The sequence below is a fragment of the Falco cherrug genome, chromosome 6, assembly GCF_023634085.1.
Source record: "Falco cherrug isolate bFalChe1 chromosome 6, bFalChe1.pri, whole genome shotgun sequence".
NCBI classification, from domain to species: Eukaryota; Metazoa; Chordata; class Aves; order Falconiformes; family Falconidae; genus Falco; species Falco cherrug.
In genome coordinates, this window is record NC_073702.1 from 37,930,780 (window position 1) to 37,956,981 (window position 26,202).

General features: G+C 40.4%; 1 protein-coding gene across 2 annotated transcripts in view; it reads right to left on the reverse strand.

Annotated features, from left to right (window-relative positions):
* Positions 1-4,311: 4,311 nt before the first annotated feature.
* The window catches only part of LOC102059305 (sulfotransferase 6B1-like), a 30,084-nt gene continuing 8,193 nt past the window's right edge, over positions 4,312-26,202 (reverse strand). The window contains exons 7-11 of one of the 2 annotated variants that reach the window (XR_008732894.1): positions 19,901-20,053; positions 17,909-19,227; positions 16,852-16,956; positions 4,487-4,896; positions 4,312-4,377 (exon numbers count right to left, since the gene is read on the reverse strand). The gene's annotated coding sequence lies outside the window, so the exon portion shown is untranslated. Of the gene's footprint in view, positions 4,897-16,851; positions 16,957-17,908; positions 19,228-19,900; positions 20,054-26,202 lie in introns of both variants that reach the window. The other variant, XR_003561638.2, reaches the window with a different exon arrangement.

A 26,202-nucleotide genomic window follows, 5' to 3' on the forward strand; every position in this document is an offset into this window, starting at 1 on the left:
TTACCTTGTTCACTCATTATCTTCAGTGTCTATCCATGAGATTACCTATGTGGATTTGTCCCAAAAAAGGAAAGCTTCAGAAAGCTTATGTTAACACCTGAAAATGTAGCAGGAAATAGAGTTGTAAACATTTATACAATTTTATTTGGATTATGCATTGCAAATCAAAGCAATTTGTGCCTTGATGGGGTTTTTGTTAGGATATGTCTATATGTAAAAATCATAATATATGGCTTAATGCAATTATCTTTTGACTATTAAACCCCTGCTCCTAAAACTCCTGAGCCAAAACAATGCCACAAAAAAATCATTTTTACTATGAAAGCAGAGTTATCTTTTTAAAGGTTGAAGATAAACACCAAACATAACATGAAAGAAGCTTTCTTTCAGGAAAGGTTAATCACCACTAGTTTCATCACTGGAATAAGTATTTTCTTGTTACTACTATAAAATAGAAAACCATTTCATTTTTTACAGTATTTGTAGCCCCATCACTCAACTATGATAATCCTTGAGAAAGCTTCTGCTGGAAAGAGCTGGCAAAAATTCTTATAAGTATTTTATTCTTAGAAGTATAAACATACATTTTATATATATACACACACACATATATAAAAAAGTATTTTCTATAATATGTATATACATATCTATAAACATATATTTTCTATAAAATACATCTCATCTTCAATGATAAAACTAACAAGCATGACTGTTTTGAAAGGACTTTTTTTTCTTTTTTGTTTCAAAACAAGAATCCCTCAGGAAATTTCAGTGGAGTTGAAAAATTCCCAGCAAAATGTTTGATTTGGTCAAAAAGCCTCTTCAAGATTAGATTAAAGAATTTCAAGCAGTTCTACTGTAGGCTTTAAATTGTGCCTTTAATCCAATAAAAACTTCATTTAATGAAAGCCATCTGCAAGTCATATCATTGTTACTCCTCACCCCATTTTTATTGCTGCTTGAAGCATCTTTGTATTGGCAGTTTCTATCAGTGGCCACTGGCTTCCAGCAGAAGCCTAGTAGTTAAAACATCAGTCCTGCAATTAAGATTTTCTGCTTCTTGCTGCCTTTTACGCTGGCTTGTGATCACTGTACAGCTCATTTTGCCCATCTGATAAGAGGATACTGTATCTGCCTGCCAGGTGTGTTGTAGGGACACAGCACTTAATGTTTGCAGAGAGCTGCTGTGGTACTTGAATAGAAATCCTGTAGAAGGGCAAAGTTTCATAATCGAGTTGCAGCAGAGACTCATATAACTGTCCGTGATGCTTCTCCAGCCTAAAAAGTTTTGCTCAGGATGCAGTGAAATGAAATGCTGGCTAAGCTAATTTAAGAAATCCCAGCCTTTTTTCCTACCCCTGTGCTATGTCTCACAACCCACTTGCTTGTGCTAGGATCTGTTGATGGGGCCACACTGTACTTATCAGTACGTTGACCTGAATGAGAAATTATCTTGGTGAAGGGAGACTTATTTTAACTAGATAAGTTTCCTGATCTGCTTTCAGCATCTCCCAGAAAAATTCAGAGTGGAACAACTGACAGGGCAGTGCACTGCAGTACACAGGCCGAGGCAAACAGATGGGACAGGCAGGAGTCCTTAACCTGATGTCAGCAGCAAAACCCCTCACTGACCTGGACCTCAGAAAGCCCCCTCTCTGTGCTCAGTGCTGCAGAGTAGTACCTCCCTGCACACCACCACGTTGCAAAATATGCACAAAAGATGGTAAAAAGGAATCATAGCGATTCCCTCTGCAGAGCTAGGGACCCAGTGGCATGAAAGTAAACGACTCACCAGCAGTGACTCAGACAGCAGTAAGAGAGCAAACCTGAGTGCAAGTGCCCTGCATCTTGATTAGAAAGCCCATTATTCTTCCCACCCTGCAGTATGCATTTTAGATGCTTTTCCAACCTTTTCCACTCTTCCCACATCTAAAACATAGCTTTGGCTCCATTCTGATTGAAATTTCCTGTGACTGAGATGCTGCAGGTGCCCTAAAGAAGATTCGGGAGCAAGCCGTAATTTTACAGAGGTTGAGGACTCATGTATGGCACAGGAGTATGAAATTAAAGCAGGGCAGTTTGCTTGGAAAAGAATTTCTTTTTGTGTGCACTTAAGCTCCCACAAAGAAAAGAAGGAGCCTTTGAAATAATTATCTCCATATATGTTGCCATTACTAAAAAATGCTCGCATTAAGAACAAACTATGAGAACAGTCGAGAGTAGACTCCTGGTGAAAATGTCATTACTGTGTCAGTCTTGTGAAGGGAGCTCCAGATATGTCCCTGAGAGTCTCTCTGGAGGAGTAAGGATCTGGGCTGTGCACCTGTCTATCACAGGACATTTTAAAGATACTCTTCCAAACATTTAGAAAATTTTTTCATGTTGCTGGACACCTGAAGGAATGGATCTCATCTTTAGATTTCCTGTTTCAATTTTTCTGAATGCTACTTTTGAATATATATATATTTTTTATTTTCTTCAAATTCAGCTAGATGTCTACATTTCTGAAGAGGTGAATCTAGGGTCACTTTTGTGTGTTTTAGTGGTTATGCATAGTTATCTACTTCTCAGCAGCACTTTCCAAGAGTTTTTGAAGCAGAGGAAAGCTCATACAGCAGGAGCATGAGGCAGTTCTCTTTTTCCTTATCATCCATTAAGTGAAAAAAAAACAAAAAACAAACCCCAAAAAGACCCAAAGAGACAAATGCCAAATTCTTCATCATCACTACAATATGCCGTTGACCAGGACGTGTATTCTTCTTGGGAAGGGGAGTGCTTTCCCCTGACATCAAAATGACAGCTCTAATTACCCCATGCATTTGTGATTTGCTTTGGAAACTTATTTTGACACATGTAGAGCCAGAAATTAGAATAGCTTAAGGGAGAAAGGAAACCTGTCACAGATGTGAGTGGCAGAGCAAGAACAAAAGATTGTGAGTTTCCTCTTCGCCACCACAGATCTCCGAGTTGCCATCTTTTTTCATAGCAAACTAGGAAATAAAAATTCCTGAAAGAGAAGCTTTGTCTTATCAAGTGTGATAACATCTGACAAACTGCATAGATCTTCCCCTCTCCCTTCCCCTCTCTTTTGCTAAGGTTGGGGCTAGGCCAACGACAGAGTAGCAGGTCAGTGACCTATTAGCCTCTGCCGTCATTTTACCCCAGGCCCTGAATGATGTCTGCAGACAGGGCCATTGGGAAGGAGAGGCAATAAGGTCACCACCTCCCCATTTCCTTTTCATTGCTATCTCTGCAGCAGCAGCTTCTCCAGGCTTGACTTCTCCATGAGTAATTGATGTGTTGAAAGTTAAGCATGTGCTGAAGTGCTTTGCTGGCATGGGGCCAGCATGTGCAGCACCTGGAAAGGTCTTGTCCCGGGTAAAGGACTACAGGGGCTCAGAGCAGCTGGCCATATCTCTCCATGAAGCTGCTGAGAAGGTGGGCTTCAAATCCACCATTTACCTTCGGCTTCTCCCTGCCAACCCAGCCCAAGGAACTGTATGCTACCCACGCAAAACATGCAGAAATCCATCCACTTTTAAAATGTAACTTGATAGCTGATTTTCTCTCTGATTGAATACAGAAATGACACATGTATCATGATCTGCATATGTCTAGTTGTGTCTCACCACTCCTGTTGCCCCTTTCTCCTTTGAATCCATTGATCAATTTGGTAGAGGAATAGCAGTCTCTGGGAAAATTAAGATCCTACATATTTCATTAAAGTAGGTGGCCAGAAATAAATGCCAAGACAGAGTCAAGGAATCATCCAAATGCTGAAATATCAGAATCATCTTCAACAATACAACATGTTACTGGGGAGCCAGGCAGTATTATCCTTAGTGCTTCCAAAACAATTTCTAGGTCCTGTGTGCCTTTAATCAGAGTGCATCATATATTGAGCTGGCTCTTAGAGCTGGGACTTCTGGGAAAGAAAACTAAGAAAATGGTACCTCGTGAATTCCCCAAGCCTCCCAATAAAGCGGAAAGGTACCTCTGGTATTAATAAGCAAAGCAAAACAAAGAGGGGAAAAACTATATAAATTCTTTCTGCTTGACCAGCCCTCAGCATTATTGCACAAAGCAGGGTAGTCCTTTGCATTATGCTAATTGAACAGCTTTTCTGAGTTTGAGTAAGGATTATATACATATTTTGTGTTAAGGAAACAAACCAACTGAAGGATTCCTTTAAGAACTTACTTAAAAAATTGAACATACCCTAAGTGATTCGTTTGAGTGCTCTTCTAGTAGGCTGAAAAACACCAAAATGAGTAACAGAAAGACTGAAATTACTTCTACTGTAAAGCAGACTTGAAAACAGCTTCATTGATCTTTTAATTATGGAAATTGCTATGCAATATAAAATCCTGGATGGTCCTGGGGAAAAAAAGAAAAAAAAATAAAAGGAGTATTTTAAACCTTTTTGAACAGCTCAAAATGCAAACTCAAAGCCAGAGTTACTATAAGTTGACAGTCAAGTACTTACATGGTTGTCCTGTTGTCCCTTGTTAGAGAAAGACATTTGGACAGTTTTGCTCACCTTACCACTTCAGCTTTCTGGGGAAGTACCGTAACCTTTAATAGTGTAAACGGTGAAAGAAGCATCTCAAAGAGGCTTTGGCAATTTCAAGATATGGAATAGTGAGATTTGATGCCTTTGCTGTCTCACATGGAGCAGTGCGTTGTTACAGCCACCCTTCCTGTTACAGCCAACAGCAGCATCCCCTTGTTTAGATACATGTCTGTGAAAGGCCAAGTGCAAGACTTTGGAGGTCCTGGAAGACTCCAGGTGCTCCTGCAGACACCAAATGCAGTCCAAGAGCCAGTACTGTTCTTCAGCAACTTCTGTGTAACGTTATCTGTACCAAACAACAGAGATTTGCTCAACCACTTCATCTGTAGAGTAAAAAGATAGGAGTGAAAAGCTTCCATTTTCTAAGGTTTGCCAAGCACAAAGCGTGCTTAAAATATATTGTAACCTGTAGCTATTGATTTTACCTTTAATTGCAGGTGTACTGCAATGAGCACCTACTTCTCTTGCTCTTAAAAGGGAGGCAGAAGTAGAAGCAAACAACAGCATTTTCATTTAATGTTACTTTTAAATTCCATGTCTATATAGGTAAGTCAGGTTCAGACTGTGGTTTCATGGCTAAGGCCAAGGGAGCCAGGGCTCTAAGGTAGATACGAACTCAATCCAAAGCCCACTGAAGTCAACGGCAGCATGTTCACTGCCCATGGTGAGTTGCAGATCATGTTGCATAGCTGTAAATATGAAGATTCACTTGAGGATGAAATATGAAAATTCATGTGAAGTTAGTAAGTGCAAAAGGAGAAGGTGAAACTAAATGACATCATTACCTCATGAAATATTAACACAGACTTGCGTTTCTTAAAGCAATGGTTTTTTTCTAATTTTTTCCTCTGCATTGTGCCACCCTGCAGAGCACACATGGCCCACTGCCACAATTGTGTGTCTTAAGCCTCTGGTACCACTCACTGACTGATAAAGAGGTCAGAGGGGGAGTCTGGGTGATGATAGTGGAGAGAAATGTTCCAGAAGAAGTCTTACAAAGGGCTGTGAACTGTGGAAATTCACTCTCTCACTGTCACCAGCTATTAGCAGGGCCATTAATAACAGGACATCCAATGTATAGGTGCATTAGCTCTTGTCATGCTCAAGTAATGACCTTCTACAGGTAGGAGTGATGGGTGTCTTTATACTAAGGAATAGCAATAGCCCTGGGCTATCTTCCCTCTTCCCTTCACTCTGACTTGCAGAGGGAAAAGAGATAGATCACACACACTTTTCTGAAGCAAACTTTCCTGGGAAGTTTTTTAACTCTTTTGTGCAACAGTCTTCTATGTTGTTTATGGCAAGTGCTGTACCCAGTGGTTTTAACACTCCTACTTTCAATGTTAACAATACTAAACGTTCTCCATTTAGGAATTTCTAAATGTTCACTGTTGGGCTACTTTGGTTTGAAACTGAGACTTTTGATACCATTTCTATTCTCGATTGGGTGTTTTGTGTCCCCAAAGAAACTGTATAACTTGCACTTGCACGTACAGTGGACACTTCTCAACATCATGGTGATGTTTCAGCCTAAGACTTGCAAATAAGACAATTTCAAGTTTCACAGCAGAGCACCGACTTTTGAAATTTTAAAGCTTAAATTTTGTGAACTGCCAACACTACAATAGTCTTCTATGGGTTGACTTGAATAGAAAATTGCTGAGAAATTCAAGTGACCCTTTAAAATATATTTTTCTTCATTATTTATTTTGGTTCATAATTCCATGTGTATTCTGTTCATAGATGATAGTACATTCTCTAACCAAAGTAAGTATTTTTTAATTATCATTATAATTCTTTCTTTTGATAGCTTTTAAAGTTTTCTGATGAGAAGTGTGTTTTTCTTGTAAGAGAAAACTGTCCTTTGGCCTCTAGAAAGAAAAAGAAATAAGCAAATTGGAATGAGGCAATGATAAAATGCAAATTTGTGGTTAAAATACAGAGACGTTTGGCATATTTCTTTGCACATCTAGTGAACTCAGCAGAAAACCAATCAGTCTTTAAAAAAAAAAAAACCATGGCATTCCTATTTCTGTCCTACAGATTCTAGTGCTGATAACCTGAGCTGAAATATGAAGCTCCAATGAAATCTGTAAGGATAAATCACATTTCTGTGAGCAACTAAAATGAGATTTTGCTCTTTGTGGGCATATACAAATTCATGAATCCATTTAACACTCCAGAAGATCAGAACTGAAAAAATAATCCAAGAATCTTCTATAAGTGCAAGGAAATATGTATGCTTATGCCATTGTCTATTTTCCTTCAACATTTCAATCTCTCCTTAAACACTGAAGTGATTGTATTTCACTGGCACGAATGCCCAAAGAAAAGGATTTAGTAAAGTTTGTTGAATATTCTCCCATAAGACTATTACAAAAAATGCACATGCAACAATTCTTGCAGGAAATGCTTTCCTGTTTATCAAACCCAGATAACAGAAATGAGATCATACAATGCCACAAGCCTGTCACAACCAGGCTCAAATTTTGAAGATAGAAAATTTATGGAATACAAATTTTGAAGAAAGTATATGCAGGGGAGAGTATCGGTGTGAAAACTTTGAGGGTTTTGTGGATTGACTGAGAATTGGAGATGATGTCCACAGCAGTAAATACTTTATGTCTCGAATTGTTAGCATGCATCTGAAAACACAGAGTGATAGAAGAAATACTTAACAGGAATATTTTCAGAGCCTTTCCATAACATGTGCACATGCATGCCTGGAGCACATGTGCAAACTTATTGTCACTGTACTGTTAGTCTGTCATAAACACTGGGAATATCCTGTTTGGCCATGGCAGAGGTATGGGGCTGGTGCACACTCTGAACCTCTCCCTGCAGCACCCATCACAAAGCACCATGGAAAGACAAGGCAGCAAGTTGAATCTGTATGACTAGAAGTAGAGGAAGCCTTATGGCACAGCATGTATAACAAATAAAGATTTTGTGTCTTTTAGGGAGGACTAGAATTTTATTAATAAGGGGTTGCTGGGAGGTAAACACTTCCTGTCATATTTTCATTAGATAATCTTATTTGGACTTCCTTTCTTGACCAAACACCCCAGAAGAAACCTTCTATGTGTTGTTTAAAATAGATCCAAATAAGCAAGGCAAAGATAGAGGTCTGACCTGAGGGGTAGAGAAAAAAAGAGACAGGGATGCATCCGGAAGGAGATGTCTTCTGCTAGGAAGTCAGTGGAAAGGTGGTACAGGTATGTGCTTGTGCCTACTCTTTTTGGAGCTCATTGGGCTCTCTAGCACCAATCCATAACGGAAAGCCACAGAGAAGAATGTGCTGAGACTGCAATTTCATTTCCTCTGAATTTTAGCTCAAGCAGATAATACTGATGACAGTGTCCTTTTTTTCTTGGGAAAGTTAGCATAGCTAACTGTTCATTTCTTCTTTCAGACAAGCAGCCATTACAGAACCACGTCTGTCTCACTCTACTTGACCTAGATCTTCCTGTCCTAGCTGCTGTGCTGTGTGTTGTTGAAAAGGCATAGGTTAAATACTCTGCCGTGTATAGTCCATGATAGTGCTCAAGTGACTGCTTGTTAAGGGCTAGAAAGAGACTGTTCATCTGGATTGCCACTTTATAGACAAAATCAAGCTCCCAGATTTTGATTTGTCATATGATTTTCCTACCTAATAAGAGAGAGCTCTGCCATGCTCCCAGCTAGAGGAAAGAAGGCAAATATTTTCCCTTTTATCCTGAAAAAGAAGTAGGCAGTGTCTTTCCACATGCTCTCTGTAACCTTTGCGGTTCACCTTTTGGTCCTTAAGTTTATTATAAAAGCTCAATTCCTCTTACAAAATCACGCTTTTATGTCTTCTGTTTGTCTGTGTAATGTCAGGTCATTTGACATGACTTTCAGGCTGGCCAGGGTGAAATTAAATCACAACTTTCTAAAGCTATTAGCTCAGGCTCTCTGGCTTGTATAGCTCCCATTAACTAACTGTTTTTTGTGAGGCTGCCTGTCCAGTACCAGTGGCTGGGGAAAATTAAAACAGAGTAACAGTAAGTCCTGTGGTTGTGGAATGACATCACATGTGTTTGGTGTCATGCTGGGCATGTTGAGTGGCAGTTTGTTTCCCTTTGAGTGCCTTCTTTGGCAGTCATGATGTGCTGATGTGCTGTTGGAAACAGTTGTTCAAGAAAAGTCTGTGGAGTAATATTAATGAGTGATTCCACAAGTCTCAGGTATCTACCAAACTGGCCCTGGTGAAGGAGAGCTTATGTCTAAGTAGAGGAGAAAAATGAGGAAAGCACATGAAGTTTATGGAAAAGACATAAACATGACCAGATAAAAGAAAATAAGCTGAGAAGAGGGAAAATACAGGACAGAAAAGCGAATGTTGGGACGGTACCAAACATACCAAGAGCACGAGGATTGACATCAAAACAGTAGACTTTGCTATCACTGAGTTAGAAGAAAGCAGCATGCCCTTACTCTGTAGTAATGATGTCAGAAGGAGAATTCAGCAAAATGTTCTGTTTCAGGTTGTTCATGAGGCATTTGTCTTACTCAGGGAAATGGTCCCTGAATGTGGCCCCTGAATTAATATAGCACAACCAGTTATCAAAAACATTATTTTAAACTAAATTCATGTTAACTATATGATCTTTGCTCTCAGTAATTATGTACAGGGTTGTTAAACCCTAAAAAATGCCAACAACCAGAAACTCTCCGGTTTACCTCCGCTCACCTTTAAATCAATTTTTTTACATCAGAAAGGAAAACACATCGTCTGATATTAGCTGTGTGGTCACACATGTTGTTATTCACAGTTTATAAATAATTACCTGTCATCTGCCAGCTTACCTCAGTTATGGTCTGGACACCTACAGAGTTGATAGATTGTCCTGTTGGCAGCCCATGTGGCATGTAAGTGCCTCTCAGGCTTGACTCAGGAGATCTGCATTTATCAGTCTGCAGCTCTTTAACCTGCTGACACCCATTCCTAACAGGATAATTTTGCACTTGAAGTAACTGGGTGAAAATAGATGAAGCTTCTAAACTAAGCTAGAGCAAATTCAGTAGGCCACCATGAGGTCACATTCTTTTCTTAGAGTGCTTTGATCCTACTACCATGTCTTTGAATTCACTGTTTTTTCTTCTCTGCAAAGGTGTAAACCAGAATGACAAGTTCTCTGTCTTTTCTCTGTAGCATATTTCATGAGACTAGGAATTAGGAATGGAAAAGATTTTATGGATCATAGCATAGAGACCTTTAGATGTCTCTAGTTCAGCCCCTCTACTCCAAGCAGGGTCAAGAGCAGCTCACTCAGGGCCTTGAATCTGTATTCTTCCCTTGCAACTGCAAAATCAACAGTGTTATCCTTTGAGCTTCACCCCTGCAAAGAACCTCTGCGGGTGCATAATCACCCACCTGTTTCAGTGGAAAGTCCTCCTGTTAGAGGGTGATTGCAGAACTCAGCCTTGAGCCCACTGCTGGGAGAAGGCATGGCAGATACCAAACTACCTCCCGACCCCCTCTTTCTTTGCAGGAGGTCAGCAGGGATATTCTTTTACCTGTTACTTTTAGCAGAGGTATTTCAGCATGTAACTGCCTCCTACCTACCCACCAGGAGGACGTCTGTCTACCTGTGATTTTCATTTCTGCCATTGGTCTGCCTGTATCCCATTTTGTTGATTTTTTGGCCAGGATGCATGTCTCATGTTTGCTCAGGCCCTTGTCTAGGACATGGTGGTGAACACATCTAGTTTATCCTGGAGGGGACTCTGAGCAGAGCTGACACAGATTAATAAACTGTCTGTTTTATTTGAAAATTTCTAATGGTAGCCAGAAGCTGTCTGGACACAATTAATAAATAAAAAAGTAAATAAAAAGCCACTACACTTCATTTGAACTTAATTGGCATAGGAAGAACTCACAAGGGAGCTATGTAAGGTTTTATGGGGAGTTATTTTGACAGAAGCCGTCATTTGTTACAAGACAGAAAAAAAAAAGAAAGAAAAACCCATTGCCAGAACTTTGTTTTTCATTCACACTGCTCTTCTACATTACAAATCAGCAAATGATGAAATCCAGACATGAAGAAATACAAGGATTCATTGGCCATTGGCTCTGGGTATAAATTTGTATTTCTTACTTATTGCTCTCATTTTTTGAACTCACAACATCTGCCATTATTTCAGAACACATTTAAATTGGAAGAGTAGAGGAGATAAAGGTATTTAGGGTGTAGAGGGAAAGAAATAGGGAGAAAAGGTTAAAAAGCGTAAGAAAGATGAGTTAACAAGGAAATTTGAGGTTTTGGAGGGGTATGCATGTTTCCCATAGGCTTCTTTCTATTTTAGTATGCCCTGTACTTACATATTGGTGTTTCCTAATTATTTGTGCCCCACTTGTCTTAAATTGTGTTATATCAGTTATGTAAAATTGCTGTTAATTAGGGAAAAAACATCGAGTAGTTTCAGTACAGAAGCCCTTTTCAAGATGGGAGTCTTCAGCTGAAACGAGATGAGGGCTCTATCACTGCATGCTAAAGAAGATGATCCTTAGATCATTAGGAATCTATCCATTAGATCCTTAGGAATAGACTGCAATTTATCATACAAATTATCTGTTTTCCTTCTGAATAAAAGATGCTGTCCACATAAAATTTGTATTATATATGTTTATACTTATACCTGTATTTATTACATGGTTGTCTTCTTCTATTTCTCTGCCACCACCAAAACCTACTTTTTCTCAAATACAAAAACAAAAATTACTTTTTCTCCGGCAGTTGCTGGGGCCCTTGAGGCACTGCGTTTTCCTTGGACAGCAGTGACATCTGGTGCTCACAGCCTTAGAGCAGGAACAGCCTGTGCTTCTCACTTGTCAGGTTTTGAGCATTTTCTTGTTATTATGCAATGGAAAACAGTGCCAAGATCGTTAACGTAGTCACACCACTGTATCTATAGTGGTTTGGGTCTGCGGGGTGCTGGGGGAGCCTCTTGAATGTGAACATTTGTATGATAATCTCTGTTGAGGTAGTGCTGACCTAAGGGGGGACCAGGAGCCACAGCAGCTTTGTCACACAGCCGGGATGTAGTCACCATCCCTGGAGGTATGTAAAAGACGTAGATGTGGCACTTAGAGACATGGCTTAGTGGTGGACTTTGCAGTGCTAGGTTAACAGTTGAAATCGATTATCTTAAAGCTCTTTTCCAACCCAAACGATTCTATGAGTCTATGTTCCCACATCTCAGCTGATCGTGAAAGCATCATTTGGGTTTCTGGCTTAGGGGGGCTGTTCAAACAGCATTGCCAGGGTTTAGCCTTCCAAAATGCTCTGTGTAAAGCCCCGAATTCAGGGTTTATAATGTCCAATATGTTTCAAAAACTGCTGCACCTGAAGGAGCATTCAGTCTTTATTAACATGAAATGAAGTATTTGGAGTATCTCTAATTCAGTTTATCATTTAGTTTACACAGTAGTAGCTCTAGTGGGATTCACAGTGTGCTTGGCAATGATTTTCCTGCCACTGTATACGTGAGACACTGGCCGGTCAGAAGGAGCCTCACAAGAAGCAGGATACCACTAACCAGTTGGTTTCCTCTATCTTGCATTTCTGTGATGCACAAGCACTGCTGAATTTGCAACCGCAGCACTCGGTGCAGTGAAACCAGTGTTTGCACTGCTACAGCCCAGAATGTACATTACTGCAGTTTCCCTTCTGCCTGTTTCTGCAGTTTCCATGGTGCTGCCATGCGATGCTGTGCAAGCCACTGGGAATGTGCCCAGAGCAGGCAAAAACCAGCAGTGTCTCTACTTTTGTTCCAAAAAACACCACAAACAAAACCAGGAGTTCCCCCCAGCTTGCTGCCTTCATTTCCTGAGATTAGCAGCTGGCTGGTATCCTAAAGATGGGGAAGGCAGAACTGTAGTCTGCATGCAAAATCATATAGCCACAGAGATCCCACAGCAAGCATCTTTTCCTGCCAGAGCTGGAAAGTCACTCTGCAAGCACTGTCTTTTCCCAGTGGGACTGCAGGCATTTTCAAGAAGCTCTGCCTCTTTCCCTTCCATAGAAACACAATCTCGGTATAACATATTATCTCCAATAGTTAGGTGTTATTTCCTCTGATTCTGTTGGGTTTTGGAATTACAAACACTTCCTTCCCACAAAAGTCTCCCTAAAGAATTGGTGTAAGTTGTAGTTGATTTAGTTTGCAATTTTTGATAATACAGTAGTATATAGAAATTGGGTAGTGTCCCTTCAAATGGATTGTGAATCTAGTATCTGCTCTTGCATTACCTGCCCAAACTTTACAATAGCAGCCATGCTTGCCTGCTGCCAGGCATTTTTTGTACAACTTACCTGTGCTCAGACCATTTGCTCAGACCCCTGACGCTGTGAGAAGGGCATACACTAACCCACATCCAAAACAGGGCTCAGCCCTTCAGGAGGGATCTTTTTTTGCCCCACGCTCTTTGACCACTGGCTCCAGAAAGCCGTTCTGGGTTTGTAAGCACCTTCTTCGCTCAGCCAGCTTGAGACGGTGCTGTTTGCCAGTGGTGTGACTTAGAAGGCACTGGGGGGCTGTTGGCCTGTTGTGGCAATTATGAAGTGTCACTGGGGCCCTGGACCCCGTGCACCACTTCCGTGATCCTCCTGGCCCCACCCATGGGACCTCCCACCCCCACTGCCCATTCCCCCACCACACGTGTGGAGATGTATCTGGATTCAGACAGAAATCCCCACTGCTTTGCACTACGGCTTTTCATCCTTGCAACAAGGGTAAAACCGAACATGGCGGTGTGAAGCACACAGATACTCCACATCTTTCATCGTCAACTGATAAACCACCTCGATACATCCATGGGTCTGCTCCTTCCCATGCAGGAAGACCGAGACATCTGTTCATACGTGTTTTACACTGTTTCAGGTGTCAAAATCTTCAAAACAAATTTGAAAGCCTTTTTACTATCATGACACTTTTTCAAAATCTGTTTCTTTTTAACAGCCTCAGAGCTCAGGATAGGATCTGGAAGCCAAGCTGCATTCCCCTGAGCCTGGGACTCCCTTTCGTAAATGCTTGGCAGGGCTCTTGCTACTCTTGTATTAACCAGCACTGCTCAGGATCTGGTTGCCTCCATGCATCTCCAGGTAACAGTGAGGGTTGCACAGGTGTGATAAGGCACAACTAAATGTTTCTTGGAGCAGCACCAGTTTTTTCACTAAAGTTATGTAAACTACATTGATATGGTGGTACTGGGCAGCCATGGAACTCCTGAATGTTGTCTCCAAGCCATATTAGAGGGGAACTTTTATTCTAGCCGTCACTTCCCCCTGAGCATTGCAGCATCTGCCAGAGCCAGGAGGGACTGCCATGTACGTGGGAGATGTCTTCAACCTGGTCAGTCAGCAGACGACAACCCAGAGACCTGTATCAAACACCCTAGATGGAATTGTTTACAGCTATGTGATCTGAGAGCAGCAGAAAGGTCCTGTTCACTTTCTCCTTCCGTGTTGCTTGTGAAGAGGTATGGATGTTTTAAAACTTTATACTGCTAACCAATGGAAGTAAAAATAACACTGAGCCAGATGGCTATGGCAAGCCTCACAGAAATCACCTTTTCCAGAAAACCCCAGCTCCTTTCTGAAAGGGATTTCAGCTTTCATTCTCAACAACAGGGATGCTTCTAATTACAGTGGTTGTGGAGAAAAGCTAAAAATATATTTTAAGTGTATCATACAGAATGAGAAACTAGAAGGCAAAAGAGAGAAATACCCTTTTAAAAAGAAGCACACAGCCTTTAAAAGGCTTGTCTCTTTTGAAGCCCAAATAATGAATTACATGAATTTATACCTTGTGTTCTTGGAATTGGCAGTTGCTGTTAGATACCTATGAGAAGGAGATCTGAGAAGAAATGTGTTTCCCTTCCCATTTTATTGCTATAAAGCACAACACTACTTTGTAACCATGAACTGTTGTTTGCCATCTCCTCCAAATTAGAAACAGTAGTTCCACAAAATGGTGTTACGGAAAAAAAGAGATGGACAGGTTTACTGCTTGACTTGCTTGGGTTCTGCTTCCCTCTGGGACATAAAATATTTTTGTTTCCCAAGGGCTAATTAGTTATCTTTTCTGTGCCAATCTCCCTAGCCATAAACTGGGGGTAATAATGTACCCATTCTGTGAAGCTAATTACATGTAACGATATTTACAGAGCTCCATGAAATCTTCCTTGAGCACCACAGATGTTCAGATTTGTGTAAAATACATTGAACATTTTCATACATTTGGCAGTGTTCCTTTAGATTGTCATGCTTTGGCCTCAAAGGGCTTCATTTGAGCTATGGCAAGGGCTTGTCACACAGAACATCTGGAGATGAAACAAAATCCGTGATGTTCTTTCTCAGCTCTTGGCTGAACGGGCTGTACAAATGGCAGACTCCATCCATGGGGTGACAGCCACCAGCTGCCAAGGGAACAAGTCTGATTTGGAAGAAACTGGTTTTGCCACCAGAAAACCCTTGTTTTGGGTACTTCGGATTTATAAAGCACTGCAGTTTCTGCCATCTAATGCTACATAAGATAATCCGATGCAGCCATGATTTTTCCTCACATCTACCCTCCAGTATGAGATTGAAAAATCAGCCCCATTGCAGCTGATATTTTACATTTTCCATTGCTACAATGGAATCAGTTGTTCTTGGTACTAATAGCACAGAGGAGTCCTTTTGGCATAGGAAATCCTACCCACATGTTGCACTGCAATGCAGAAGACAATGGGAGAATATATCCAAAAGCCTCTCCAACATTTCTTTTTGTGGAGTACCCGAAAGCTGCCTATTAACAGCTGTCTTGGAGAAAAAAAAAGAGAAAACATGTGGAAAAAAGGTATGTTAAATACTTAGTGAGGTTAGTAAAAATAGTACAATCTGTGATTGCTACACTTGAAAAAACTTCAAAGGGAAAATGTGTTCTTTATTTCTTTTTTCGTGGTAAAGATATTTAAAGCTGCCTGGTTGTTTATCAAGATGTATCTAACAGGCCTTCTCATAGTCATGTGACTGCTTTGCCATGGAACTGCATTTATCACACCACTTTTTATACTTTGCATTTTTAACATTTTGTATGGATTACCCTTGTGCTAAATAAAGGAAGAAGCATTTGTTCGCTTTGGGAGGTACCATCTGGTTTGAGTTTAATCAGGAGGAGGAGGAGGACCAGCCTCCAGTGCAACAATACAGAAGGAGCCCAGAGCACCAGGGTGGGTGAGGTTTGTCCATGCAAAGCAACCCCACTGGCCCCATCAGCCTCACTAAAAACATGGCTCACGCCTGGGCAAGGGACGCACAGTGCTCTGCATCCCCACTAGCCTAGCTCTGAAAACCAGTAAATATTTTTTTTTCCCCTTGTGTCCTTTTTGAAACATTGCAGCAAACGATTTAGGAGTTCAGGAATGTCTCTTAAAAGCATTGACAGGTATGCATAGTTACCTTGCAACTGCTAGAGCACAGCGAAGGCAAGGCTTTACTGAAATCAAAATGCCAGCAGCTTATCAAAGGATCTGGAAGCTACACGAAAGGCAGAGGCCTTTTTGAAAATAATGCAGACCCCTGAGACACAAATAAGTATTGTCTATTGGTAGAGTAGAAACAAGAGTCACATCCACTAGATTCAACAGCTATCGCCTGACCAAAAGCTTGGGCTGGTCTTTTTAATGGACTCATTTCCCCACTGATCTTGTGCCCTTGTTACTGTCACTGTTGGTGGGAGCTGTATATGCACAGCACAGCTGAAAAATCTTTTACTTTTCTGTGTTTTGTCTAACTTAAGAAAGCCCTAAAAATTTTTTTCAGCAAGTATTTAGTAGGAAAATCTGTTCTTGTTACAGAATTCAATAGAGCTGACTTTTTTAAAAACAGTCAGGGACTCTGGAGAGGATATATTTCCCTTTGTGTTTACAGTACCTCCTACAACACTCCTGTTTAGTTTAGGGAACCCTTTTAGTTTCACCCCTATCAGATTCTATGAACATTTTTGATATTCAGTTAGTACCATTGTCTTTTAAAACTAGGCTAAAATGTGAACCGCATTGCCTAAATATACCATCCATCTCTAATGGCTATTAATGGATTTATGAATACCATAAAAGCTTTCAACTGATATGCTTAGTTATAGCACAACCATAACAAAACCCACCTGGAAAAACTGAAAAGATATAATATCAGAGATGTTTTTAACACTAGTTTTACAATGTTAATACCACAGGCTTTCTGGGTAGAGCCTATGTAGTGTTGTTACCCTACCTGTGCTTGTGGGGGATTGCAGAACAGGTTAAAACAGTCATGTGGGGCTAGGAGAGTCTTCCCAGGCCTTTGATTCCAGCTGGCAGTCCCAAGTCACATCTGCAACTGCATAAAATTAAGTTTCCAAGCTGCCCAGCACAAGCTCCAGCACAATACAACCCCTTGCCAAACACTATTCAGTGACGTCCAGGGAGATATATGTCCAAGGGGAAGGGGGTGGGGGGTGGGGGGGTGGGGTTACCTCTATCAAAGGCAGGGAGCAAGTCCTTCCTCTCAGAATACGCTGCCTATAAGGTCCTCATGCCCCCTGTTAGCTAGAAGTGTGGGCACACATAACAAGCGGATTTCCAGAGGTTGTACAGGTTACAAGCCCCTAAAGCAGAATGAAGCCCAGACAAACAGCAATGTCTGACAATACACAAGCAGCTGGATGCACACTACCTTTTCACACTACGTTTTCAAAGACAGTTGACCAGGCGTGGCTTTGCAGTGATGCAAACCCTGCCTATTTCAAAAGAAAGATTCTTGAGGTAATATGTTCCAGCTGAGTTTACTTGTCTTTGACAGTCCTTTTGCTCCATGCATGTGTGCATGTATACCAGACAGGCTGACCTGTGTGACTTCCCCTGATCCGGTATGCAGCTGGGAGCCATTGCTGGCCATCTGCTGAAGCCTGAAGGGTGTTTCACCTGTTTCTTTCGTCCTTGCAAAATGGCAGAAAAACAGGCAAGAACATTTCTAATAGTAAGCTGAAAATATCTTAGTGGATGCTGGTGAAAGAGTGACTGTTGCTGCAGGACAGGTCCATACTGCTCGATAAGTTGAGAATAAGCATGTGAATTATAAGATTTGCTCTAAGTGATATGTTCTCACAGGTAAGTTGCAGTAAAAGGCACACAGGAAAATGGAAAACCAAAGATATACAGGGGGTGTAACCTTTACAGCTCAATACAGCTTGGACTTCTTGTCTGACAACAAAATCCCTAGTGATCTTCCCTCTTATTTATGTGGGGACTGATTGCTTTCCCTTTCACCCCAGCAATCTAAACCCACTCACTTCAGAATCACTCATTCCTAGTGGAGTGAAGATATGGCAAGCCCAGGGCTGGTACTGGGTGCAGTTTGACACGATTCATCTCCATCTTCATCCGCATCTGCAACATCTCAAGTAGGAACACAGTTGCTGTAGTGCCAACGGAAACTAGAAATTGCCTCAACTCATCTAAGATCAGACTCAACCTTTGCTAGTCAGAAGGGTTACTTGCTTTCCAGTAACTACAGAGAAGCCTTATGATGCTGCCCCAAGTGCACATTACCCAGATAATCTTTAAATGGTATGAAACTGAAACATATGAAACTATGAATGTGTGGAACTGCCCAGGACTTCTCAGCATGCCAGACAAGGAGCAGCTGAAAAATTGTTCTCAGACATATCTCTGTGTAAAACATCGGCTGGCTTTCATAATGTCATAAAGATTTAAGTGGCCTTTAAATTAAGTTTCTGCGGGAAGTCTGTAAACTTAGGTTCATGGAAGAGAAGCTGCTAGAAATGGGAATTTCTTTTTTTTTCTTGAATTGTTCTGCAGAAAACACAGATAATTATACTGTGTTATGTTAACCAACACATATACACTATTTCATATGCCGTTAGCTTTCAAATGCCTTCCCAACAGTGCCTTAGCCTCCTGCCAATGTTTCCTCTCAGGCAATCAGAAGACCCTGCTTCCCAGGTTGGCACATTTCTCCTCAGCCCAATGCCAAAAATTTTGAGCCAGGTTGCAATTACCAGAAGAGCTGTTATGAGCCATTCAGCCTGCAAGTAATTCTGAGGTGAAGAAAGCATTTTAAAAGTGACAGGCTAAAAATAAAATTTTAGTAAAACCAAGATCACTCTTCTGGGCTTGTGTAGGCAGACCAGTATTAGCAAGTATTTTATTGTGCTGAATGCTGTTCCGGAGAATCAACACTACATGCTTTGCAAAAGGTTTGTAAAAATTATTAGCATTTTCAGCTGTTTCCATCTGGAAAGGCCCAGATGGAGGCTCATAAAGAGCCCTCATATTCCAGAAGTGCTGAGAATAAGGGAAAGAGGAGATCTAACTGTGAAGTTCAAATGCTAGCTGTACAGCTTCAAGAAGCCCCAGGGCTCAGAGCCTGTTAAGACAGAAGTGTTCTTGGACATGTCTTGAAGCAGCGTTTGGGTGTCTAGAGAACTTTAAGACAAAAATGGAGTCATTTCACCTCTGGGGTTATACAGCATGTGAGCTGTGGTTTACAGGATGAAAGATGTTACATCTGTGTACTTTAACTCTTGCTTAAAGTCAATTCGAGACGTTTAATCCATCTTCATGTCCCATAAGTCACATACAGCTTCATCTAAAAGCAAACATAACATTTATGGAATTAATGGAATTTCTCACAAGCATATAAAAAAACAAGTGATTATTTTTTTTCCTTCACAGAAACTTTGTGTCATGTTTACCAGTAGACAAAATTGTAAGATTCCAGCTTATTCTGCTGAGCCTTGGTGAAGAAAACACAAGATTAATATCACGAGGAGTGTGCAGTAAGTAATTGATCAGTATGCTCAGTTGACAAGCTATAATTCACAACTTTTTTTAAAAAATATAGTCCATTTTCCCATAACATAACCCTTCAATAGATTATTCTTAAGTAAGTGATAAACAAATTGTTTTATTTTTGAATGGAACTTCCTTAGAGGGTAAAACACTCTCAGGGAAGAATGGGTACTCCCAGAAGGTAATACCTCAAGACAGCACTCTAACAAAAAGAGTAACAAACTTTCTGCTGCAAGCACTCTCTACTTTAGGAAGATACTCAGACCACCAGCCTAATTTGATACCTCACTTTTAGGTAGCTGAACCTAGGTAATCTTGGTGCTACTTTGTATCATTCTGTAAACATCCACACTTTTTTTTTCTTTTTTTGTACACCATGAGCTATCTAAGCACAATTGTGAAAGATACTATTAGTACTAAGAACTAGAACAGATTTTTTTACAGCTGCCTATAAACAATTGTCAGCTCACCTTTTCCTGAAAAAATATTCCCAAATGTTTTGGAGTTTCTGAGAGTTTCTCTTTCATAGATTTAAAACTGGTCTTCTTTCCAGCTCCTTTGATCTCCATCAGTCAAGGAGACCCAGGGAGTTCAGCTGCCCTTCTCATTTCCAGCATCTGATTCTGACAGAGAATTTGTACAGAATTATATTTTGCCTGTACCTTTGGTAGAGTTACAGTACTGTTTCTGTAGACTTGACTGCTTTCCCTGAGTGGGCTTGCTATTAAAAGTCTTTGGGACCCAGCTCTGCTGAAGAAATCTGAGGCAGAATAGGTAGGAAACCAGTGGGCAGATGTTCCTCCTTATGCAAGGCTATTTTGCCCATACAAAATGATGAACACAGGACATGCTGCACTACCACTAACTTCCAGGGAGCTCTGGTAGGTTCACTGACACAGCTTACAAGTCCAAATTCCTAAGAGTGAATGTGCTGGGAAGATACAGGGCCATGAGCAGAAAGCACGCTTCCCAGGGAGCTGACCCCAGTGGACGGGGGCATAGCGAGCTAAGGCAGCAGCCTGTCTAATAGCTGGGTGGCATCCCCTATATGCCTACCTCAGACATTTTGAAGACACTTAGAAGACATTTTTTATTTGAAGTAAGACCAATGGGAGAGGATGCATGTAAGCAGTAGTTAAACACTTTTGCCAAAAATACAACATTTCACGTTACTGCAATGCAGTTTTCAATTCTATCTATAGGATACATATTTTATGGTTAACTCTTCTGTTTAGTCTTAGGCAGTTTAAATTCCATGACAAGATATTGGACCTTTTAAAAAAAAAAAAAATGCTACATTGGGCAAAATTTCCCTCCAAAGTATCTTTATATATCTTTATGTACCATTATGATGATGTTAGGTGGTATGATTTTAAGAAATATTCTATGCTATCATCATCTACTGATACCCATGGAGAATACATGGTCTGTAATTTTGAAAATGAGCCACTGACTCTACTCATACATGCCAACATCGTCCAGACAACTTAGGAGAGGAGGTGAACCTGAGTTGTCCTGATCTGCTGAAAGACTAAGGATTTACACCTATGTGTATATGTGCACACCTTGGGTGCTGAGGATCATTACAGAGAGCACTGGACATATGGCTTGTTAATACCAAAGTGCTTTTGCTTGTGAAGCCTAGGTTCTCTAGCACATTTTTTGTTTGAAATTGGCAGAATTTACCCTTTGCAAAAGGATGTCATTAGAATCACGTCATATTCAAACCCAGTTTTTAATCTTTCAAAATGCATGTCAATATATATGGTAAGAGCCAAGATACTTTCCAAGAAGAAGAGGGCTTTTTGACTAGAAAATTTATGTAAAATTTCCCATTTTTTTTTTCAAAAAATATGTTTTGTTATCTCTGTTTTCAATAAAAGCCAGCAATTGTATTGCATAAATACACATTCTTTTAATTTCACTTGCAAGAACAGCAGTTTCCTGATTATTTCTATTTTGAAGCATCATTGAACTGATCTTAGTGGGTCATTATGACCTGTTATACACAATTTCAGTAATACACTGACTAAAAGCTGAAATATGCTTTTCTTTAAATAACATTAACTCCACCTCCTTTAATTCTTCATAGCTTACTGACTTTAGATGCCTGTCTCATCCAAATGCAGTCAAGGCAATTTCCAAGCCGCTGTTGAAAAGAAAAAATGTATTCAGCAACAGTGAAAGACACATTACATAAAGAAGAAAGGGTTTCTTCTTTTTCTTCTTCACCGCTACCTTCCTTTCCTGACCTTAGGTTTATATTCAACTGTGGGATCTGAACTGTGAAGCAAGGATTGAGGAATAGAGGAACACTGAAGCTCAATGTCCAGGCATTACTAGCTGGGATGAATAACCGATTGAACTCTGAATTGTTGCCAACTACTTAACTGAATTTACTTTTCTTTAAACTGACTGGAGGAATAAGATGGAAGAAAGACTTTCTGTACAGCAGGGGGATACTCAGAGGTGCTTTATTAAATTTCAAGTCTGGAAGAACCCTCTAAAGAAATTCTTGAAATGTTTTGGCATGCATCTCTGTGGTGTAATTAACATCATTAATGTCTACAAGTACCTGTTCTGTCAGAACCTTTGATCTCTGTACTTTTGAACATAGTAAGAGTTTTTTCACAGTAGTAACCTTTCTCATTGTCATGTTACCCTTTTTTCCCTCAAAACATGCCACTGAACAATTTTACTGCTCAATTTTATGCAGGATATAGAACTCAACATGTCTTCTCTTTGGAATAATTACAAAAAGCAACAACAAAGCCTGAAAATTAGGTAATCAATATTTTCTTCGTATTGTGGGCAAGGAAAATGAATGAAACTGCCCATACAACAAACCAGTCTTAGCTAGTGAATATTTTTTCTTTTGATGCCAGAATATGCTTTTACTGAATCATACATTACTAGCATGTTTTTAACCTAGTGTTTGGGGATTTGTTTTTATTAATATAAGCAAGTTTTTAAGCAATTAAACCAGTCCAATTGCTGTGATATTGTGCTTTGCACAGGTTGTAAATGATTACATGTCCACAATAAATAAGACGTAGAAAACACTGTCCAATAAGAAGTCTGAGGAGTATGTCCAACTTGTCCTGATATTTCAGTCCAGCCTCCCCTTTTCCCCTGGAGTCCAGGCAGAACAGTTCTCTCATAAACAAACATTGCTCAGGCAGCCCAGATGTGCTTGTTACCAGCCATCAGAAAGTTGGTGAGAGATAGCGATGGGCACAGGAACTGCTGAAGCAGATACAGTGGCCTCACCCTGCAACTCCCTTCATCAGGTTCCAGCTGCAGCAGCACACGTGTACTGCATTAGCTGGAGAGAAGAAGCTTAATGCACCAAGTCTCTCACAAAAACAGCTCCTGTCATTAGACACTAGTTCAGCCATTTGCTAAGAGAGCTTCACTGTGGAACCACATCACATCTGTTTCTTTGGAACCTTAAAAATAATACATGAGAATTACCTCAAAATCTGGGAGAACTTAGGGCTAATTTTTTTGCCTAACTACTTTTCTGATGGAAAAACATAAATAACATAGTGTCAGAAAAAGCTCAGAATTTGACCAAACAGAAAGTCAAATTCTAATTTCATGTTCATTGCCAAAAAGCTACGCTCTCTTTAGCTACAACTATTTTCACTTGTACACACTATTAATCAGAACCTTGCTAGACAGTGGAAAGTACCTCTCCCATTCATAAAGCTGTGTAGTATTCATCCCAGGAGTACAAAGTAGAAGTAATGCATCTTTGATGTTCTGGATCTTATCTGAAAAAATAGGTCTGCAACTGTATGGCCTGGAAAGAAACTGTTAAATACTCAGAAATTAATGTATTTTTAACATTTACTAAAATTCAGTACTATTTGAAAAAATAATGAACGTATACCTTTGCTAGCAAGCTGTTTCTTGATAGCAAATATGTAAATTCATTATTTTTCAAATAATGAATTAGGTTTGTGCTAAAGCAACCAGAGGGAATACAATAAACCTTAAATGATTCCCACTGGATTTTAGGCCTAAAGTTCCCTTTATGGAATCGTATCCAGTTTCCCCCCCAGTCTAAAAGGCTGTAACTTCCAGCCCATCCACAACCAGTCAGCACTGCTGTCCCCCTCCGGTTGTGAGGGTGAGAGATGCTGGCTGGCTGTGCATGCACAGTGTTGTGTCTGCTCTGTTCCCTTTCAGTGGCCAGCCAGGAGGTTGCCCATTTGCCTTGCTGTGCCTGCTCTGCTCTGGGTGAAGGAGAGCCCTGAGCTGGGAAAGCCATCTGGAAAGTGGGTGCATGACCCAGCAGGCAGGAAGCCTGCAGCAAGGGCAGATATTAGGAGATGCCTGAAAAAAGCAGAAAATGACAGAGCCAAGCTTCTGAAGCAACAGAAAAATTCTTTCTTAGAGACCCAGAGGCACCAGGGGTGAGGTTGTGCAAGACAGCTGGGACAATATGACAGCTTGCTGCCACCAAAAGTGAGTGTTTTGTGCCGCTTCAAAAAGCTGGGGGTGTCAGACAAACACAAGAGCTCATGCAAAAGGAGAAGACAAGTACAGTCAGAGGAGGGAAGTAAGCCTGGCCTTTGGGGCAGCCACTAGCTCAAATTTCTCAGGAATACTCAGCCTGTGTGGAGCCTGCTGCAACCCAAAACACCATGAAAGTTGCTGGACTGAGCCAAAAAATTGTGAGGAGAAAGCAGATTTGCTTAAAAGGTCTGTTATATTATCATGTTCTCACTCAGAAGAAACTGAGTTTCCGTATTTTAAACCTTGATTGTTCTTATCTAGCTAAACTTAATGTTAGAAGTTCACAGCCCTCTGGGTGAATATGGTGTGTCCACAGTAAAGAAAAGTCCAGTTAGGCTCACCTCTAAGCTTTGTACAGCTCAAGGTCCTTTCACAGTTAAAGAGCTCCTAGTCTGAATTACTTGGGATGAAATAAGACCGAGAGCAGCCCCCCAAGGAAATTTGTGGGAACAGTTTATTTGGCAGGGATGAGCTGAAGGCAGCAATAACCTATGGACCCATTATAGTTGCAGCTGCAAGAGAACGTGCATCCACAGTTTCTGTAAACATCACTTCATCACTTCACATTCAGAAATGTATAATTACCCCTCTAAAGCCTACATACGATCTCAGAAAAGACATTTTACACAGGAAATGGAGAACAAATCAGTATGAAAATGCTATTAATAACAGTAGTTTTAGATTAAATAAAAAAGAAGTTTCACCTTAGCCTTGCTTTGAAAAACCACAAGTGGGGTTTGAAAAACCCCATGAGGTTGATAGTGCTTTTCTGGAAAATAATTCTTTTGTTTTCTTTAATGGGTTTGGAAATGAATATAAAATAAACATTTTACTAGAAATAGGTAGCACGGTGAACTATAGATAATATTTAAAAAACAAGGAAGAAAAAATATTAAGAGCTGCGTGTCTTAGGAAGGGGGGTGTTTCTTTATAGCCCCCGTTTTCAGCCTGTATACCCATAAGCATATATAGACTGGGAGGTCTGGAGAAATAAATCCTTTAAGCAGGGTTGGGTAACATCAGTTGGGAAACTATATGATAACAGAAATCAGAAAAAAATGGTGACTGTATCTGTAGAAACAAATGCAAAACAGTCAGGCATGACAACTTAGTCAAAAGGAAATAAAATTCATCAATTCCTCCAAAAAAAAATTGGAGGAACCAGTCAAAAATAAGTCTTCAAAAACTAAAAGAATTTAGGTTCCATCCAATGTTTTTACTGCTTTTCAGAGGTGTTTCTGTGCAATTGTTACATTACCTCCTAATGACCAAATGCATTTTAAGCCTTTTAACCAGCAGGAGAGTCTGAGCTCATCTCTCCAAGCCATATTGCTGCGATTTCTGTAAGAAATATTGTTTTAGAAGCCAGAAGCCCTTTCCTTCTGTTGAGCTGAAAGTTAGGCTGCATTTCTCTCAGCTTACTCATTATTCACCACACCATCTAATTAAGCGGGTTGAATCTTGGCCACATCACGTTTCAAATGAGTCACATAAAGGATTTTCTAACAAAGTTCTTTTAAGATTGGTTGGAACTTCAAGATGTTATGACTCAAATGTCAAATATCTAAAATAATTTTGATATTTACATGAGACACAATTTTATACATTTCCTCCCCGAGAAATAAAATTCTGAGTTGAGTATGAAGTGGCTGTAATGCAGATCAAACATCACCTCCACTTGTTTTTCTTTAAATGGACTGCTAAGATATTTCTCTAAGTGATTAGGAGGAAACATTAAGGTATTCAGTAATCCCAAATTCTGGGATTGAAAGGCATGGGAAGGGAGAGGAAAAAGGCCCAAGAGTCTGGGTGTCCAGTGTGTCTGTACCTCCACCCAGTACACAGGAATGACCTATATCCTGCAGTGGAAGAAGTCTGTGGAAACACCAATCCTCCTGCCCTCCTGATGGAACAACCCCTGCTTCTCTGCCTCCACAGCAGACTGAAGTCATCATTAACCTGTCGTGGACATTATTGTTGTGTTATGTGCAGTCGCACACTTCTGGATTGCAGCAGCTTCAACAGGCAAGCAAGACTCACCCATTTTAGGAAAGATGTTGATAATCACATCATCACTCCTGGTTTTGAAGGATTTCAGAGCTTCCAAACTTCCTTGGCTGCTAAGAGCCTTTAAGCTACAAAATGCCTTTGCAGGAAAAAAACATCTTTTTGCCTTTTGAATTTTTCAGTGACTGTTTCCCCATTTCTGGTCAGCCTTGTTCCCTTGTTCATCTCCTTGCAGACACTG